The sequence below is a fragment of the Peromyscus leucopus genome, chromosome 19, assembly GCF_004664715.2.
Source record: "Peromyscus leucopus breed LL Stock chromosome 19, UCI_PerLeu_2.1, whole genome shotgun sequence".
NCBI lineage: Eukaryota > Metazoa > Chordata > Mammalia > Rodentia > Cricetidae > Peromyscus > Peromyscus leucopus.
Window position 1 is genome coordinate 22,977,308 of NC_051079.1, and position 18,888 is coordinate 22,996,195.

Genomic DNA, 18,888 nt, shown 5'->3' on the forward strand with positions numbered 1-18,888 from the left:
GCCCGCCAGGGAGAGGCGGTGCAGCCCTACTGTAATAATAAACCTGCGGCCGGGGCATCTGAGGGAACCGGGACAGCCACGGCCCTGCCGCCTTCCCTTTTATGTGCCTGTCCTGAGCACAGCAGAAAATGGTGCCCACGGCAGCCCCGGGGCGCGCACCGAGGGCCCCGTCCTAGCTGCTCCCCCCCCCCCGGGCTCCCCGCCGCGCCCGCCCCCGCGCGGGGGAAGCCCGAGCCTGGAGCCCCGCAGCCCGGCGCAGCGGGTCAGGGGCTGCGGGCGGGAGGGACGCACACGCACGCGGTCGCGTGCACCATCTCACGCGCGCACTCGGACACTGTCAGTCGCGTGCGCGCCCCCGCGCACACAGACTGCAAGAGCGGCGGCCTGGTGGGTGCAACCGGAGACGCTCGGCGCTAGAGCTTTCTTCTTCCCTCAAGGATTTCAAAGTTCTCATGCTCAGCCCCTGTAGAGCAACTTTCCTTAAGTTGTGGATTGCTTGGGGGGGGGGGGATGTTTTGTTTTGTCTTTTAAATCCATGTAAAAAAAAAAATGGATCTTTTCGTAGTAATGTAATAGCTCAAAATGTTGCAACAAACTGGTGGTGTTGCCATGACGGCAGATATCATACTATGGTAACTGTCAGAGGTTTCATGGCGAAGATTAGTTCCTAATTAAACTGCTTAGCCAAAGGGGGGGGGGGGGGAATAAAGGTTCCTAATGTCTTCTAAATTTTCTATCTATATTTTACCCCTAGTCATTAAAAGGACTGTTTCTATTTTAGCAAAGAAAAGACAGATTTACAAAGCTCAATTTAAGCCATCTGTTTACAGAGTATCTTTTTTTTTTTTTTAAGAGTCAAGCACTGGGTACAGAAATAGCAAATCTTGAAAAGTAATCTTTTACAAGCATAGTTCTAAAATAATATAAGCTTATTTGTAGTGCTTTTCAAACTACAAAAGCCACTATAGCAACAAGTACCTTTCAGAAGGATGAGTGTGATGCTTGGGAGGCCCAGGAGATCTCTGTTCATTGAGAATTTAACTACCATTTTTTTCGCTGGGAGCAGAGAGTGGGAAATACTTGGGAAGGGTTGCTAAGAACAAAGGAAAGAAACAATTCATCGAACTTCCCTGATGCATTCATGGTCAGTATTTTCCTGTCAGGAAAGTACTGGAAAGAAAGTGTGGAGCACAGTAGTCTAGGTGTGGGAGTGGAGGCCGTTTCTCCAGTCTGAACCCTTTCGTGGTAGGAAAAGAAGAGACTCCAGAGAATTGTCCTCTGACCTCCACGTGCACACTGTGGTGGCACCGGTCTGCAGAGCCCTGGCTATGCGAACATGAGGACCTGAGTTTAGCTCCTCTGGACAGGTGGAGAAAGGCAGGCGAGGCAGCGAATGCCACCTCAGTGCCGGGGGACCAAGGCAGCAGATTTCCCCGGAGCTCTCTGGCCAGTGGACACCAGGCACAGCAAGAGACTTTTTCTCATAAATAAATAACTTAGGCAGAGGGGGACCACACAGTGCCTGTAGTGTAGCAGTTCCCTCTGAACTGAAACATTCACATTCAGGGTAGAGGTTAGGGCTCCTGAAACCCAAGAGGTAAATCAAGTTTACACTTCCCTTGGGGAAGGTAAAACTTAGAAGTTCCCCATCCCTTCTCCAGCTAGATAACACCATTAAATAGAGGTCTGGGGAAGGGACTCTGACCAACCAAGCTGTGGGGAAGAAATTTCTTCAGTGTGTCAAGCTGCTTGCAAAGTGTGCAGAGTTCCATTGATGTAGCCTTCCTGAGTTGTGACTTGCATTGGGGTAGGCTTTTCTGTGATGCAGCTGCTTCTGAGTCATCCTGTGAGTAACTTCTCACCCATAGTCCTGTAAGTAACCATAATAAAAACTCACTAGTCCACCAAATTGGACTTTGATGCAATCATTCCTTTGCTTTATCCTGGGTTGCCTTCCTGGAGTAAGTGAACATGTGTGCAGTATGACTTCACAGGAAAAGTTATTTATGACTTCTGACCTTCGCATGGACCTATGCACACACACGAACCCATAAACATCCAACACACACACACACACACACACACATACATACACACTGGTTCTACATGGACACACACAGGCACCAACACAGACTTTAGTGCTTATGCAAAATTACCTTACGATGTCTTTTCGAAACCAGGGCAATTTTGTATTTATTAAATGTTAGTTTTTCACCATTGCAACTGTAGACATTCAGGTGACAGATAGTTAAGCAGGATGGCTCAAAATCAAAGCCCTGCCATCTGTTATATTCCAGAAAACAGCTATCATACAACTGTTCAATACAAAGAGCACAAATGATTCTTGAGTCCCTTCTAGGTTATGAGGGATGGGACCAACTACTCAAGGGTAGAGAGGACTTCACACCAGGTCGTCTTGCTCTAGAACTTTAGCAATAGCAGTTCCATGGCTGGCTGACTGCTGTGTCCTGCTCACTACCGTCTAGCCTACAGATTGTGCAGCGGACCAGCTCTCCTTTTTAATCACGCCATGCCATGGTCCTAGTTCATTACCAGTAGGAAAACAAAGTCTCTGTAGTCAGACTTTTCATTGGGCTGCCAGCTCACAAATAATGACACAGAGACATTATGAATTGTGAACGCCCAGCCTTAGCATTGGCTTGTTCTCAACCAGCTCTTATATCTTAAATTAGCCCATTTATTTTAATCTACATTCTGCTAGGTGGTGTTTCCTCACCTCTGTCTTTTCCATCCTGCTTCCTCAGTGTCTGGCTGACAATTCCACCTTTCTTTTTCCCAGAGTCCTTTCTCTCCCTGGAAGTCCCACCTATTCTCTCCTGCCTAGCTATTGGCCATTCAGCTCTTTATTAAACCAATTACAGCAATGTATCTTCACGCAGTGTACAAATATCCCACAATGGTCTCTCAACAATTGCCTTAAACAAGGGAGTCGCAAACCTCAAATTTGGTACCAGATGAATCTTTACTGGAACAGGAAATGAGGTGGAGAGAAGACTTTAGTCTATCGTAAGATGTTAGTAGCAAACCCATTGTGGCAACCTAATATATGCCCAAATGTTGCCAAATCCTCTCTGGAGGCAAGCTGACCCCTAGTTGAGGGAAACTGACTTACATAGTCAGAATCGGGTCTTTTCCTTGGGATGGAAAGGGTCTCTGTGGAGTCAGGCGGACTGCATGGAGAAGGGCAAGCATCTGGAGAGCATCAAGGTTTTCTTCAGAAAAAGAAAAAAAATGAAGTAGACAATGGCTTCATCTTTGACAGGTAGTGGAGGAGGAACTAAAGGCAAAGATGTGGGGTGGTATAATAAGGACAATTAGAAACTCCTCCTCTGGACACACTGTCAGCAGCCAGCTCTAAATCAAATCAGGCATCACAGAAAGTCCCATGAGGAGCCTGAATTTATGGGAAAGAAGGAGGCAGCAAACTGAAGAAAGCGGAGGGAGCTTATCCAGCCCAGGCAGCAGGGCAGGATCATAAACTTAGAAATTCTGCAGCTGGTGACACCAAGGGGCAGGAGAAAAGGCGAAGCCTGGGTTAGAACTTGACTCATGCACTCTGTCCCTGGCTGCAAGTATATGAGGGAATGTTCCATCGGAGAGCAGGTCGGAAGGAAAGGGTGCAGGCAGCCCTCGTGGAAAATTCATTCTCAAATACATCCCCATACAGCCCAATGGATCTCCCATGTGCAGTCCTGTGACTTTAGTAAGTGTTTTGCTTGGAGCCACAAATTCTAGCCAGAGGGCTATGTAGAGAGTGGCTTAAAACAGGTCTGTGGAGCTTTAGATCAATTATATATAATCTTTTGTCTACACTTCATCAGCTTTCAGTTGAGGTTTATACCACAGAGGTTTATACATATGTGACATTGTGGGCAGTACTTGATATATAGTTAGCATTGGACACATGGTAACAATAAGCCTTCCAGATAAGTTTCTAGAATAAATCCCAGATGACATGTCATGTCCTGCCCTGGCTTTTCAGTCTGGTCTGGCTGTTGTCCTTCTCTGGTGAAAGTGAATGATAGGCTGCCCCCCAGTGAATCTCACTACTCCACAAGCTTTGCATCTTTCCCCTGCTATTCCTCCTGCCACTGGGGCAGCCTTTAGTCCCTTCTTTAGTTTGCTGCCGCTTGCTTCTTCCAAACTTTAGCTTAGATGCCCAGTGTGGGGAGTCACACCTGCTGTCCCAACACTGGGGAGACGGAAGTACGTCTCGAGTTTGAGGCCACCTTGCCAACATAGCAAAATCCTACCTCAACAACAAAACAACAAATAAGGCAGGGGAGATTTTCTCCGCCGTGTGAGCATGAGGACCTGGTAGGGATCTCTAGCACTCATGTGAAAAGCTGAGTGCTTGGCTGGGGAGGCAGAACGAGGGAGCTCACCGAGGCTCTCTGCTCAGCTAGTGTAGTCCAACAAGTGAGCTCCATGTTCAGGGAGAGACCTGGTATCAAAAACATAAGAGTGGAGAGTAATTGAGGAAGAGATTTGACTTTGACCTCTGATCCCACTCATGGACACACATGTGCACACACATGAAGATGTATGTACAGCCATACAAACAAAACAGAACAGAGAATTTAGCTTAGAGGGGGAGGGAAATAGCATAGTGGAAGTGTTTAGTATTCAAGTGTGAAGCATGAATGTCTGGATTCAGTTCTCATCACTTCAACACACACACACACACACACACACACACACACACACACACGCACCACGCACGCACACGCACACGCACACGCACACACACACTACAATCTGTATCTTTTATGAATCTATCATTGAGCTCCTAGTCCACTTTAGAAAGTTTCTGTGCTCCTCTATGCTGAACTGTACACTTGTCTTTATCACGCGACACAGTAACATTGACTTCACTTTTTCTGTCTTCTCCACTGGAAGCAGACTACACCATTGTGTACCATTACTTTCCTCCTTGTTGGTGAAGCACTGGCTCTTTTCCTTGCTCCCCATACAACCCACAAGGACAGGCGAGATGGCTCTGAGAAGCAGATCCTAATTATTTAGTCAATGTGAATTGACACCCGTGGATTTGGTAATAATCTAGAGATGTGAGAACGGAGTTATTGGAAACTCCGCCAACCCAACTGATGGGGAGGAATTACATTGTGCACTTGAGTTACAAAATTTAAGTGCAATCCTTATTGAAACACAAACCAAGTGAAAATTTAGCCAGAAAGTGACATGACTGATTTTTTTTTCTCCAAAGAAACATTTTCAAAGGATTTTGGAGGATGGATTTGAGCGTGGAGGAGGGATAGAATTGAAGGAGTGAACTTAATAAAAATATGCACTGACTAATACCACTGAGTAATTATGAGTAGCTCAAGTTAAGCTGGAGACCAAGGAAAGAAGAGAGTATTCAAGCTGATTCTGTTGGTGGGCTTGCAGGATCTCCCTGGGGTCTCCACACAACACACGAGATTAGCTGGAGTAGAGGCCAAGATGGAGCCAGGCTTCTGGCTTCCTTCCTGCTGGAATAACGATGCTCCTTCCTAAAACTCAAAACACAGGAAGAAAATGAATATGGGCAGAGAAATAGGTGGTTTGGACAGAGAAATTTGTGGTAATAGAGTTCGTTTTGTGCCCGTTAAGTGTATAGCTTACATGTGCAATGTCCTAACCACTCACCTAGAGTAAGTTTCTTACCAGTGTCCCCTTTATCCTTGTGCTTCTTTTCTGTTGAGAGGTAAATTATATCTGCCCCCCACCAACTTCATATGCTGAAGTTCTGATCCTAGTGTCTCAGATTATTATTACTATGTTCAGAGAGAAGGTCTTTAAAGTGATATCGGTCAAATGAGATTGTATGGTTGGGTCTAGTCACAGGGCTAACCTAAGTCTATTGTCTAAACTGTTTAGTCTGGGTTATTTTGTTAACTCATGCCAATTCTAGCAAACTAATATAGTTAGTTCCCTTGCACTGGATATATAGATGAGTAAAGGGCCTGAACCACATGCTGGTTATGAGAATCGGGCTATTGTGGAGTGAAAGACAGTGCTGTCCTAGCTGTCTTGGACAGAATTTTATCCAGCCATCAAAAGTCACTTAAACATGTATGTGAAAGGTGCCATTGTGGAGGCTCCAATGAAATTTGTGGTTCGTGGTTCTCAAAGCATCATTCCAGAACACATAAGGGAAAGGAAAGTGACTTATGACTGCCCTGTCTACTTGTAGCTTCCAGCTGTGTTTACACAGCTGCTGAAGACAGCCCAGAGAGAGTCTCTGCCTCACCCCTGAGAGACACACACTGAAAACACACTCAGAGAGCGGCCTTCCTAAGGAAGCATTCGGTACGTCTTGAGAAATGACGTAAAATACCCAGAACTGAGCCACTGAGGACAGAGACAGCAAAAGGAAAACAGCCAGGAACTTGACAAAATGTGAAGAATAGATGCAGAACTTTGATGACATACGGCTCACAAGTGCCATTGTTCTGTGAAATATAATGAAAAAAAGAAGTCAAAAAGCATTTAGAAGATAAAGGGTAAATGTATGAGTTAAGAACTTTTGAAGATCTGGCATCATGGTGGTCTTTTATTTTGTTCAACATCTGGAAATAGTTGAAACTCCCTGGAAAAGTCAAGCTTGACCTGGAGAGGAGAAGGGGGCGGGCTGTTGCAGAAGCAAAGAGATGAGAGAAGGCAGTCTCAAAGGAAAGCTCCCCCAACGATCCACCTCACAAAACCAAGCATTCGAAACACGTTAAAATGTTTTCCTCTTCTTGCCTTAAAACTGATTTCAACTATGGTGTGAAATTTAAAAATAATACTAGTGCTTTAATGCTGTGTTAAAATAAGTAAAGGGAAATTATTTTAAAATCCCAGCATCTGGTGTGTGTGTGTGTGTGTGTGTGTGTGTGTGTGTGTGTGTGTGTGTGTGTACTAATTTGCCTTGACAAAGAATTTCTACCTTGCTTAAATTTGGAATTTTAAAGTTGATTAAAGATTAAAATAGTGAATGAGTATTTTCCACAATATTGGGGAAAATGCCAAAATATACTCAAAGCTGCTGAAAAATGTATTCTGTTATAGTAGGGTACTGCCTGTTTTATTAATCAGGTAGATTAACCAAACCAACCAAACAAACAAACAAAAAGCACCTCTAGATTGACATTTTTCTGGTATTGTGGTATGGTTAGAATGAAAACTTGAACATATGGGATACAATTCTGAAATTAATACAAGCACCTGACAGCTAAGCAATGGCCTGTTCTCTTTGTGACCATAGCCTCAGATCCCAGGATTCACTGCAGCCTGAGGTACAGAGGATAGGGCCTTAGGACCCTTCCATTTAACTGTCCACTAAATGTGGTGATTGTTTTACTTTGGAGGAAGAGACAGAAAGAGTTACCCAAGAGATAAACAGCTCATTGGAAGACAGAAGGGTCTTTGCCCTTAGGATGAGAAGGCTCCTCTTCCTCCATCCTTCTCCTCCTACTTCCTCCTTCTCCTCCTTCTTCCTCCTCCTCCTTCTTCCTCCTTCCTTCTTCTCCTCCTCCTCCCCTTCCTCCTCCTTCTTCCTCCTTTCTTCTTCTCCTCCCCCTCCTCCTACCAATACTACTACTACTACTATTTCCCCTTCTCCTCTCCCACCTTCTTCTTAAAATAGATAAGGTTATTACCCTCCTGCCTGTGAAAAAACCCTCCCAAGATCTTAGATACATCAGACAGTGTGGTCCCCTGAGAATTTGTGGAAATATACATTAAAGAATAACAAAAGGCATGTAAGTGTGTTTGGCAATAGTAATATCACGTGTTTGCTACACTCTTTTTAAAAACTTTATCTTTTACTGCATGTCTTAGAAGCTATAAAACCATATCTCTTTATTCCCATTTCAAGATAAGAAATAGAGGTAGAAAAAAAGTGAAAAGATTTATTAAGGATCACAGCTTTCACCAGCAAAACTGCTTAGGCAGTCTAAATCTTGACTAGACTGCATCACTTTTCACAAGAGCATACATTCCCCCAGAAAACTGCTTTCAAACCAAGCGTTCTCCATGGATGACAGAGTCCTTGCATTGTTCCTTAGCCTACGTACTAACATCAGCATCCATATTTCATAGGTGAACAACTGGGTAGAGAGAGGTTAAGCCATCAGATCATAGTCCTCCTTTGGTATCCTCAGAGGACTGATTCCAGGATCTCTCTCTGATTCCCAAGTCCTTGGACATAAAGCCCCTTGTGTAAATAAATGGAGGTAATGTTTGCATAAACCAAAGTGCACAGGCTTTTATATACTTTATACTTTAACTCATCACCAGATGACTTATAATGTCTACTGCAGTATAAAGGCTGTATAAATAGTTGTCACACGGCATTACTTAGAGAATGATAGCCAAGATAGTCTATATACATCCTATATGGCTGAAATATTTTTTCATCCAAGGTTGGTTGAATTAATGTGGAAGTAGAATACAATGCACATAAGATCTACTGTTTTTTTTTTTTTTTTTTTTTTTTTTTTTTTCTTGTTTTTGTTTTTAATCATGGTAAGGTGTCGAACTCACAGAATGCTGGTCTGCTGGTGCTTTAAAGCGTGGCAAGCAGTGTAAATGAAATGAAGGGACAGAGACATGAACTCAGAAAACTTGGATCCAGAATCCAATTAGTCAGCATGCTCCTATACTATAACTGTTCTGTTTGACTATGGTTCACTGGACATGACCACACCGTGTGTCTCCGTTACCCTTAATCCCTTGGCTTTGCTGTCCGGCTAGTCCTCTGACCAATTCTTCCCATGTGCACCCCAGACTTCCCAACTTCAATTTCACCTGGAGTTTGGTGTTGCACACAGCTTTCTTATTCCGCATTAATCACTTTGCAGAAGTGAAAAAAAATGTCCTAATCAATACTTTATTGTAAATGTTTTGCTTTTGCTAACTCTGTGTTTTATAGAAATAAATGAAACAGTAAAAAATTAACGCTGGGGTTGGGAAGACCTATGGGACTTCCCTTAGAAGTCTGAGATTGCTCACATTTGGAGCTGAATTTGGACAGTCTGAAGGAGAAAAAAAAAAAAAAAAAACAAAAAAACAAGTTTTCATTTGCTTAGTTTTGTTTCACTTTGCACCAAAATGTCAGCGTCTTTAACCATCCAGCTGCTATCCTGTAACTACACCCTGAAAGCTGAAGAGACAGACCACAACTGCTCCTTAAAGCCAGTGACCTCAGGCTTAGCTGATCAAGAATTCGGATGGGAAGAGTTCCTGCCTGTTCAAAGCCCTCCCCCCCCCACCCCCCCTGCCAGCTTCCCCCCCCCCCCCGAAATCTTGGTCCACACCAGGCGACACAGCTGCCTTCTTCACAGCTTTTTCTGGCTTTCTGAGTTCATTGTCTCTCTCATCTCACATTCCAGTTGTCTCTCCATGGCTTTCTGCTCTGTAGAGTTGCTTTCTCTCCATTTGTGGTGGCCGTGGGCTGGGGTGAACATGGGCATTTTCCATGAAGGGCTTGACAAGAACAGTCCTTGTCTCACCAATTGTATGAGTGACACATCTTCACTGGATCCTCTGGTGGCTCCTTTCGGTTGTCAACTTGACTACACCTGCAACTAACTAAAATCCAAAAAGTGGAAGGCACACCTGCAAGGGATTTTTGCTTAATTTGAGGCAGGTAGATTCACTAATCCGATCTTTGAGGTAGGCAGACACATGCCTTTAATCCAGATCTTGAGGTGGGAAGACACACCTTTCATCTGGACCACACTTTCTGCTGGAAGCCTACATAAGGACGTGGAAGAAGGAAGCTTTTGATCTTTGACTATGTGCCCTCGCCTTGCTGACAAGCCCATCCCTTCACTGGCATTAGAGGCTGTTTCTTCAGGGTTCCAGCATATTCTAAGACCAGCTGAGACATCCTGCCTCATGGCCTGAGCAACTACTGGATTCCAGTCATTGTGGATTAGCTAGACTGCAGCCTGTAAGGCATTCTAACAAATTGTGTGTGTGTGTGTGTGTGTGTGTGTTGTGTGTGTGTTTTGTGTGTGTGTGTGTGTGTGTGTATTCATTCTGTAAGTTGTTACCCTAGAGAACCCTGACCAATATAGTTGCTAAGTTCATAAATGAGATAATTTCTTCTGTCCACATTGTTTCATAGTTTTAAATGCCCCCAACTCTTTTGCTTTTTTCCTCTTTAAGCTTGAGGACAATTTTATTTTATTAGTGTTAACACACACACACACACACACACACACACACACACACACACACACACCCCAGGGCAGGCAACTGGAAATTTCAGCAGCTGCCCAGAGGAGAATAGATGAGAGAAGGAAAAACAGCCATGCTGTTTAAGCCAATATGGAGGTCAGGCACAGGGTGGACAAGAAGCTACATGGAGGAAAGGGTAGCTTTAGAGACAAACTAAGAAAGCCCAAAGCATCAGAGAACTTAGGTGCTGGCCACCAGACAAAAACAAGATAAAAGAAGGGAGAGGTTTGCTTCTCCGACTCAGGCCTCACAAAGTTGGGCAAACCCACTGAATCTCATGGCAGCTCACAGGGACGGTGCTGGGTGGGGGTGGAGGTGGGGATGGGGGTGGGGCAGGAATTCTGGGTAGAAAAAGTACAGGATCACCCTAAAGGAAAAATAATTCTGCTTACCTCTTTTGCATGGCTTAAGGTCAGCCCCACCTTCCTGTGATCTCTTGGCCAAGCGCTTGACCCAGCCTAATTAGAATGTTAGGTCTCCACCCAAGGCAGAGAGAGATTCTACTCTCTTGACCAGAAGGAGTTTTCTTAATGTGTCATTATTGCTACTCAAATATATCCTTCCTCCAAGATCTTTCAACCCTAAATAGCCAACACCCACCCCCAACTCATTGCCCTCATCAGTAGGGTTTTTTTTGTTGTTGTTGTTTTAGATTATAACCCAGTTCCATCATTTCCCCTTCCCTTTCCAGAACCTTCCATACACATCCTCACTTGTTCTCTTTCAAATTCATTGACTCTTTTTCTAAATTGTTTCGTTGTTGTTGCTGCTGTTGTGTGTGCATGTGCGTTCGTGTGTGTGTGTGTGTGTGTGTGTGTGTGTGTGTGTGTGTTCTTAAATACATAAATACATCCCTGCTCTATCTGTGTAATGTTACTTGCGTGTTTATGTTTTCAAGGCTGATCATTTGGTATTGGATATCCGATTGGTACGCCCCTGGGGAAGACTGTTTCTCCCATTCCGAACATTCCTCATTGGCCTACAGTTATTTGTATAGTGTTGAGGCCTCCTGGGCTTTTCCCTTCTCCACTTTTGCATGTGTGTTAGTGGGGTTCTTGTTCAGCTCATGTTCAAGCAGTCGTGTTGATAAGACTTCATGGATGTAGTTTCTGACATTCCTGGGAGACACAATCTCACAGCACACTCCTGTTCCTCTGGCTCTTACAATCTTTCCAGCCCCTCTTCCTCAGTGTTCCCTGATCCTTAGGTGCAGGGCTTGTATAGTAGATGTATACATTGGAAATGGGCTCCACAGTTCTACATTTTGATTGGTTGTGGTTTTCTGCAATGGTCTCTATTTGTTACAAAGTTATCTTGATGAGGGTTGAGGACTAAACTTATCTGTAGGTATAAGGACAAATATTCAGAATGTAGTTAGAGATTATGCTGCCATACATTATAGGCTATGGCCATTATTCCCCCAGAGGTGGAAGGTAAGTTGCTATGGCTTCAGGTACCATGTACCTCAGAAACAGGAACCAAAGGCCCCCAAGCTGGAACTGACTGAATGCCCCCTCCCTGAGGACTAGCCTTCATGGTACCAGAAGGTGCCACACAACCTTCTATAGGAAGGAAGCAAACAGCAGTCCTATCCAGCTATGACACCTATAAACAACAATGGCCAGCATGGTACAATAACCTTAAGGGTGCTGTAGTGGCATGCATATCTTGGTGGTAACCAACAGCTCTGTAACTGAACTTCAAAGACCCACTCAACAGGAAGTAAATCACGCCTGATACTGGAAACCTAGCCGACTACCCAGGGCTAGTGAAGTCGTGGATCATGGAGGAGAACGTACAACCACCACTTTACTAAGCCTGGCCAACTTTTTAATCTCCTGTTCTAATCCCCCTCTTCAAAGAGGTAAGCCTGACTGTCATTATAGAATTGGTTAAATACCCTAAACTCTTTTAAGATACCCCATAAGTTACAAGTTAGTTTAATTTACTGGCTACTCTAGGGATTTAAGAGCACATGAACAATTGGTGAGATTGACCATATCCTCAGGAGTTCAAATAATTACCATTCTAGTTCAGTCTGAGTTAGGATGAACTGAACGCAAATAGAACAGTGCACACATGTACAAAGGAATATTTTATGAAATCAATTCATGCAATAAGCAGGGTTCAGGTTCTTGAAAGTCTAGATTTAAAGCACATTTTTAGTAATTTTATGATCTCAACTGTTGATGTCAGTCCTGAAGAAGCTGGGTGTAAGTGTAATTCATCAGCAACTCTTCCAAGTAGCTTTACAGCATTTTGTCTTTTTAAGGCAGTAGTATCTTGCACCTACATAGACAGATTTCCTTTTGTCTAAGTGTCCCCAGCACAACATCATCTGTAGAACCCACAGCATCATAGACTTGCTTTATCTAAATTGAATTTGCCATCTCCTTTGCAAAGTTGAAACCATCTTCTATTCCCTGTTTATGTAAATGGGCTCATTTCCACATATTCTCTCAATCAAGGTAAAAAAGTTCCTCAAACCCCTCTTCCTCTTAATTATGAATTTTCATAAGTTCTGCATATTAAACAGACTCCTTAAGGCATTGGCAGAAGCATCACAATACCTCTCCTGCACTCTTGGTGCAGCTAATCACCTTCAATATTTTTTGAACATTTGTTTACTATGCCTAAGACAAGATGTGAGGCATCTCAGATAGAACAATGGACAAGATCTACCCAACAGCATTGTCCTGGTGGAACTTCATGCTGTAAACAATCATGAAGACACAAACAACAGTAAATGAGGCATTTCCAGATCAAGAATATTAACAACAGTAACAGATGGTGTGGCAAAGAATGCCAGGAAGAGACTGATGGTAGGAGTGTTCAGGAAAGTCCTTCCTGAGTTGACACTTGCGTTAAGAGCTGCATCATGAAATGGAGGCAGCCATTGAAAGAGCCGAGGAATGAACGTTCTTATTAGAGTGGAAACGCCAATGCAGAAGTCTTCAGGTATGGACGAGTGGGAATTTCAAAGAGACAGGGACAGCTTGAGTGACACGACGTAGCTAGAGCACAGTAAGATGCAGAGGAGATTGGGAAGTCAGACAAAGCCTCCAGGTGATGCTGGGATGAATCCATGCAGAGTGCCTCTGAGAAGCTGGTAAAGGACACAGGAGTGGATGGAGCAAAGACTGAAAGGAATAGCTGTTGAGCCTGTCTTTTGAGAAGCATTGTGTAAACGCATTCATTTGCATAATTTCCCTAAATGTAATAAAGTAATTGGGGGCGTACATTTTTTATTATTAATTAAAATATGATTTCACCACTTTTCTCTCTCCCTTCCCTTTATCCAGCCCTGCCCACATCCCTTCCTTCCAATTCTTTCCATGCTCCCTCTCAAATTGATAGCCTCTTTCTCCCCAATTATTGTTACATACACACACATATTCATATACAAATATAAAAATACAACCTGCTGAGTCTATTGTTGCTTGTGTGTATATAGTTTCAAGGCTGACCACTCTGCACTGGACAACCAGTCAGAGGGCTCATCCCTGGGAGATGCTAACTCTCCCTCTTTCAGCTGTCATTGACCTCCCACAGTTCCTTGTGCAGAGATGTGACCCCTTGAGATTCTCCTGACTCCACTCCAGCGTGTCCAGTGATAGTGCCATTGTTTAGATTCTGTTTATACAGTCATTTCTTTGAGAGAATGTTTCACAGCAGATTTTCTGGTGTTATTGATTTTACAGTCTTTGTACCCTCTCTTCCAAGATGTTCCCTGAGCCACAGATGCAGGAGCTGTGGTGTAAATGTATCCACTGAGGCTGAATTCAGTTCATCCGATCTTGGATCACCAAGGAAATAATTTTGCTGAAATCACAGGCAACACACACACACACACACACACACACACACACACACACACACACACAGAGAGAGAGAGAGAGAGAGAGAGAGAGAGAGAGAGAGTTAATAAGCAACAAAGGATTTAATAGCAATATTTTCTGACCAGAGGCTTCATAATATATTATATATACATGTACTTTGAATATATATGCAGGTATTATGTGAATATATATATATATATATGTGCTAGTAGAATATTTAGAAACAGAATTTTACTGTGCCAACAAAAATCAGCATTTCTTTATTCCAGTGTAAACCAAAATTAGGTCAAAATCCACAAGAGTGCTCTCTATGACTTCAGTCATAGTGCGTGAGCAAAAATTCATGATTTTAAATCTTCCTTTAAAATAGTTTATAGATTGCTAAATATAACATCATAAAACACTGTGCTAGGGAAATTTTTAGAGGTATGACAGTATTACAAGTTCTATTAACTTTAAAACTAAAAAGTTCCTTTCACTCTAGCTAAAAATCCTAGAACTAGAATTTGTGATAGAATTACGGTGTGAAAACTTACAAGCAATATCTTATGCCTACATGTAATTCTTCAGTCTTCCTCAAGCTGTAGTTTGTAAATTATTATTTTAAGCCCCATCAAGACCTTATTTTTATAGATCTTCCCCCCCCAAAAAAAAAACATCAGAAATGAGGTGATGAAGAAGTTGTGGGGGTTATTTTATTTTAAATTTAGAGTTTTTAAATAATTTTATGTGGTGGTATTGTGTTCCCCAAAATATTGTGCACCCTAATAAACTTATCTGAGGTCAGAGATGGAACAGCCACTATAGTTCCACAAAGGCTAGAAAATAGTGGCACTCACATCTTTAATCCTAGCATTCCAGAGGTAGAAATCCCTCTGGATCTCTGTGAGTTCAAGGCCACATTGGAAACAGCCAGGCATGGTGACACACGCCTTTAATCCCAAGAAGTGAGCCTTTAATCCCAGGGAGTGATGGCAAAAACAGAAAGATATATAAGGCGTGGAGACCAGAAACTAGAAGCATTTGGCTGGTTAAGCTTTTAGGCTTTGAGCAGCACAGTTCAGCTGAGACCCATTCGAATGAGGACACAGAAGCTTCCAGTCTGAGGAAACAGGATCAGCTAAGGAATTGGTGAGGTAAGGTAGCCATGGCTTGTTCTGCTTCTGTGATCTTCCAGCATTCACCCCAATAACTGGCCCCAGGTTTGGTTTTATTAATGAGTACCTTTAAGATTCATGATACAGTTTTGGAATATTATTTCTTTGACATATTATTCACCCTACATCACTAAATATATAGAAATTATTTTGAGCATTTTTAGTCAGATCTCTTTGTCAGAACCACCAGCTCCCCAATAATGATGCGGAGACTTATTATTAATTATAAAAACTTGGTGGATAGCTTGGGCTTCTTACTAACTAGCTCTTACAATTTAAATTAACCCATTTTTATCAATCTATGTTTTGTTTGGTGGTTCTATTATCTTTACTCTGTACTACCCATGCTACTTCCTCCTTCTCTGACTGACTTCCTGAGTGCCTGAAAATCCTGCCTAGCTATTGGTCATTCAGCTTTTTAATGAAACCAATCAGAATGACAGATCTTCACAGTGTACAAAAAGATTATTCCACAACATTTCCCCATTTTGTCTACATAAAAAGGAAAGGGTTTAACATAGTAAAGCTATATATAATAAGAACAATTATCAGGTAAGAATTACACTCACAACATTTAGTCCATTTATATTTGGCAATTTTGGAGAAAATACCTTTTTATTTATCTTATCTGCATGAATTCAAAGTCCTGTTCCTGAATTATCTTCTATCATAACTAAGGAAGACTATAAATGTGACTACCTAGTCTTCAACTCCATCAAAGATCCAGAAAGATAGATTACCTTAGTAACTACGAAGTACAGAGCAAGCAACTTATAAAACTAAAGGAAATGATAGAAATACCTGACTGTCTGGACAGTCACCCAAGATTCCTCTGTAATGTTAGGGCATCCATCTTCAGTCCACAGGGCTAGAATATCTGACAAACTTTTCTGTGAAGCAGGAATTTCTGAAGGACTGCCCTACCCTGTCTTGGAAAAGTTCATCAGTCACTTTTATTTGCATCCTGCTGGTCCGTTTGGATAGCATACTGTAAGCAGTCAAGGTAAGAGCAGTTTCTTGACCAAATGATTAGCTTTTGCCATTAAAAAAAGCAAGCTCCGTGTGGAGGTTCTTCAGTGTCCACCATCCTTTCTGAAGTAAATTGGTGATGCCAGGAGCACACATGTCTCACTGTCATGAAAAACATTTTGTCACTAAACGTTTTAAGTCAGGTGGTGGTGGCGGCGGCAGCGCACGTCTTTAATCCCAGCACTTGGGAGGCAGAGGCAGGCGGATCTTTGTGAGTTCGAGGCCAGCCTGGTCTACAGAGTGAGATCCAGGAAACACACAAAACTACACAGAGAAACCCTGTCTCGAAAAGAAAAACAAACAAACAAACAAAAAAAAAACATTTTAAATGCCATATTCTGTAGGTCTTTGAAGTGTTTGAAGATCACCTATCTATCTAAAATATATTTCTGTATGATCTTGAAAACATACCTAACATGAATATAAGTTTGACAAGTGAGTAACTATTAACCCACATTTATTATCTTAAATAGCTTTCAAAGACTAAAACTTTATATAACCTTTTAAAATGAGCTGCATCGGTACAAAACCTTAAACAAGAATAGAAACATACATACAGTATAACAAAAATAACCTTAAATTTGTATCAATATATAAAAATCCATACAATTGTAAAATATTTGAGACTAGTGGTTTTTTAAAAGTAGACTCCACAATTCACGTTTTTATCTAATCATTTCTATACTATATTCCCCTTTTTTTCTTCAGAAAGAGATTTTTGAATCTAACTTCTTTGTTTAGCTTTTTTCCTGACCATGATCGATAATAACAACTTGTAACCAACCCCACTAAATGATGACAAACATCTATAACCCATCAAATAACAAAAAAAAAACCACCACCCCATCTCTTAGGAATGTGAGCATTGTGTTCTCTGGACTGCTTCCTGTTGTTTAGGGGTTTTGTCATCTTTGGAGGACCCTGAGAAAATTAGGATAATTGTCAAGTCCTGGCTAGAATAGTCTATGAGGCTGCATCATGTCAGCCAGCAACCTTGAAGCTGTTCTGGATGCAGACCTCTGAGGAAATTGCAACAGAAGCATTCTGAGAGGCTGGGCTACCCTGGTCCCCTTGCTCTGAAAACACACAAACTTTCAAAGGTAACATACATATCTACAGTAACATAAGTATGGAATGTGCATTGTACATAACCAGCCAAAGATTTTTGTTTTGTTTTGTTTTATGTTTGAGCAGGTAAAAATTACATCACCTGTCTTGTAGTTTTTCTAGGTTTATTTCTTTATGTCTGTAGCCAGGATTTTCGGGGAGGGGGGTTCCTCACCCAGTCAAACCTGATCCTCTTTAACCTGGAAGAAATCTACAGTCTTTCATTTCTTGTGGAAACGTAAGTATAACCTCTTTCCCAAAAGCAAAACTGATTCCCATTTTAAAGTTAAGGCATTCCTAAAGTGTCTAGGCTGGTTTAATTCAGCAGTTCCTTTCACAATCGCATGTCTTCTAGCAGCTGTTATTTGCTCATCAGCATTAATAAAGTTCAAGGTTGCCGGGCAGTGGTAATTATCCTTTAATTACCTTTAATCTCAGCACTCAGGAGGCAGAGCCAGAAGGATCTCTGTGAGTTCGAGGCCAGCCTGGGCTACAGAGTGAGTTCCAGGAAAGGCACAAAGCTACAAAGAGAAACCCTGTCTCAAAAAAACAAAAAAAAAAAAAAAAAGTTCAAGGTCAATACAGCAATATACATGATTCAGACTCCCTGTGTATTTCCCATCTCTGTGTGATATATTCTTGTTTGTTTTTCATTTCTTACTTTACTTCTCTCTTTAAAGACTTTACATTTCCTTATGACTGTCTTATACCCTTTTTCTTTTATTTCTTAAGTCTATGCACAGTTTTTTAACACACCATAATCTGTTTAGAGTTTTTTTTCCCCATTGGAACCTGCTTTACTGCATGTCTGTAATCTTTCTGTCTGCATGAGAAAAACCTTAAACCAGCCATATAGCTTAGCTCATGGCACACTGGTAGCTCAAGTACACAAGCAGCTGCCAAGAGACATGTTTCTATACCACAGCCGCAGGAGAGACATGAGACTAAGAAGCAGATTAGGCTTTGTTTTTGTGTGTTTAGAACCTTTTTTTAAAGCTTTCTCAGGTCTTATGTGGATATACATGACTGGATGTTGAGTGCCATTTGTAGGCAGATTTTTCTGTTCCACTTGTCAGCTCCCAAATAACCACACAGAGACTTCTTAATAATTACGAAAGTTCAGCTGATAGCTTAGGCTTGTTCCTAATTAGCTCTTATAACTTAAATTAACCTATATTTTTTATTAATCTATGTTCTACCACATGGATTTTACTTCCATTCCATTTTGTGTATCTGACTCATACCTTGTTCCCTTCTTCTTCCCAGTATTCTCTCTGCCATGAATATCTCCTGCCTAGCTATTGATCATTTAGCTTTTTATTAAACCAATCACAGTGACATATCTCCACATAGTATAAAGGAATATTCCACAACACTTAGTTGGTTCAGAGGCTTTGTTCTTCTGGTGTCCTCCATCCCCTCTGGCTCTTAAAATCTTTCTGCTTCCTCTTTATGGTGGTATTGTATTCCCCAATATATTGTGCACGCTAATAAATTTATCTGGG

General features: G+C 42.0%; 1 pseudogene; it reads left to right on the forward strand.

Annotated features, from left to right (window-relative positions):
• Nucleotides 1-11,656: 11,656 nt before the first annotated feature.
• The window catches only part of LOC114691680, a 37,166-nt pseudogene continuing 29,934 nt past the window's right edge, over nucleotides 11,657-18,888 (forward strand).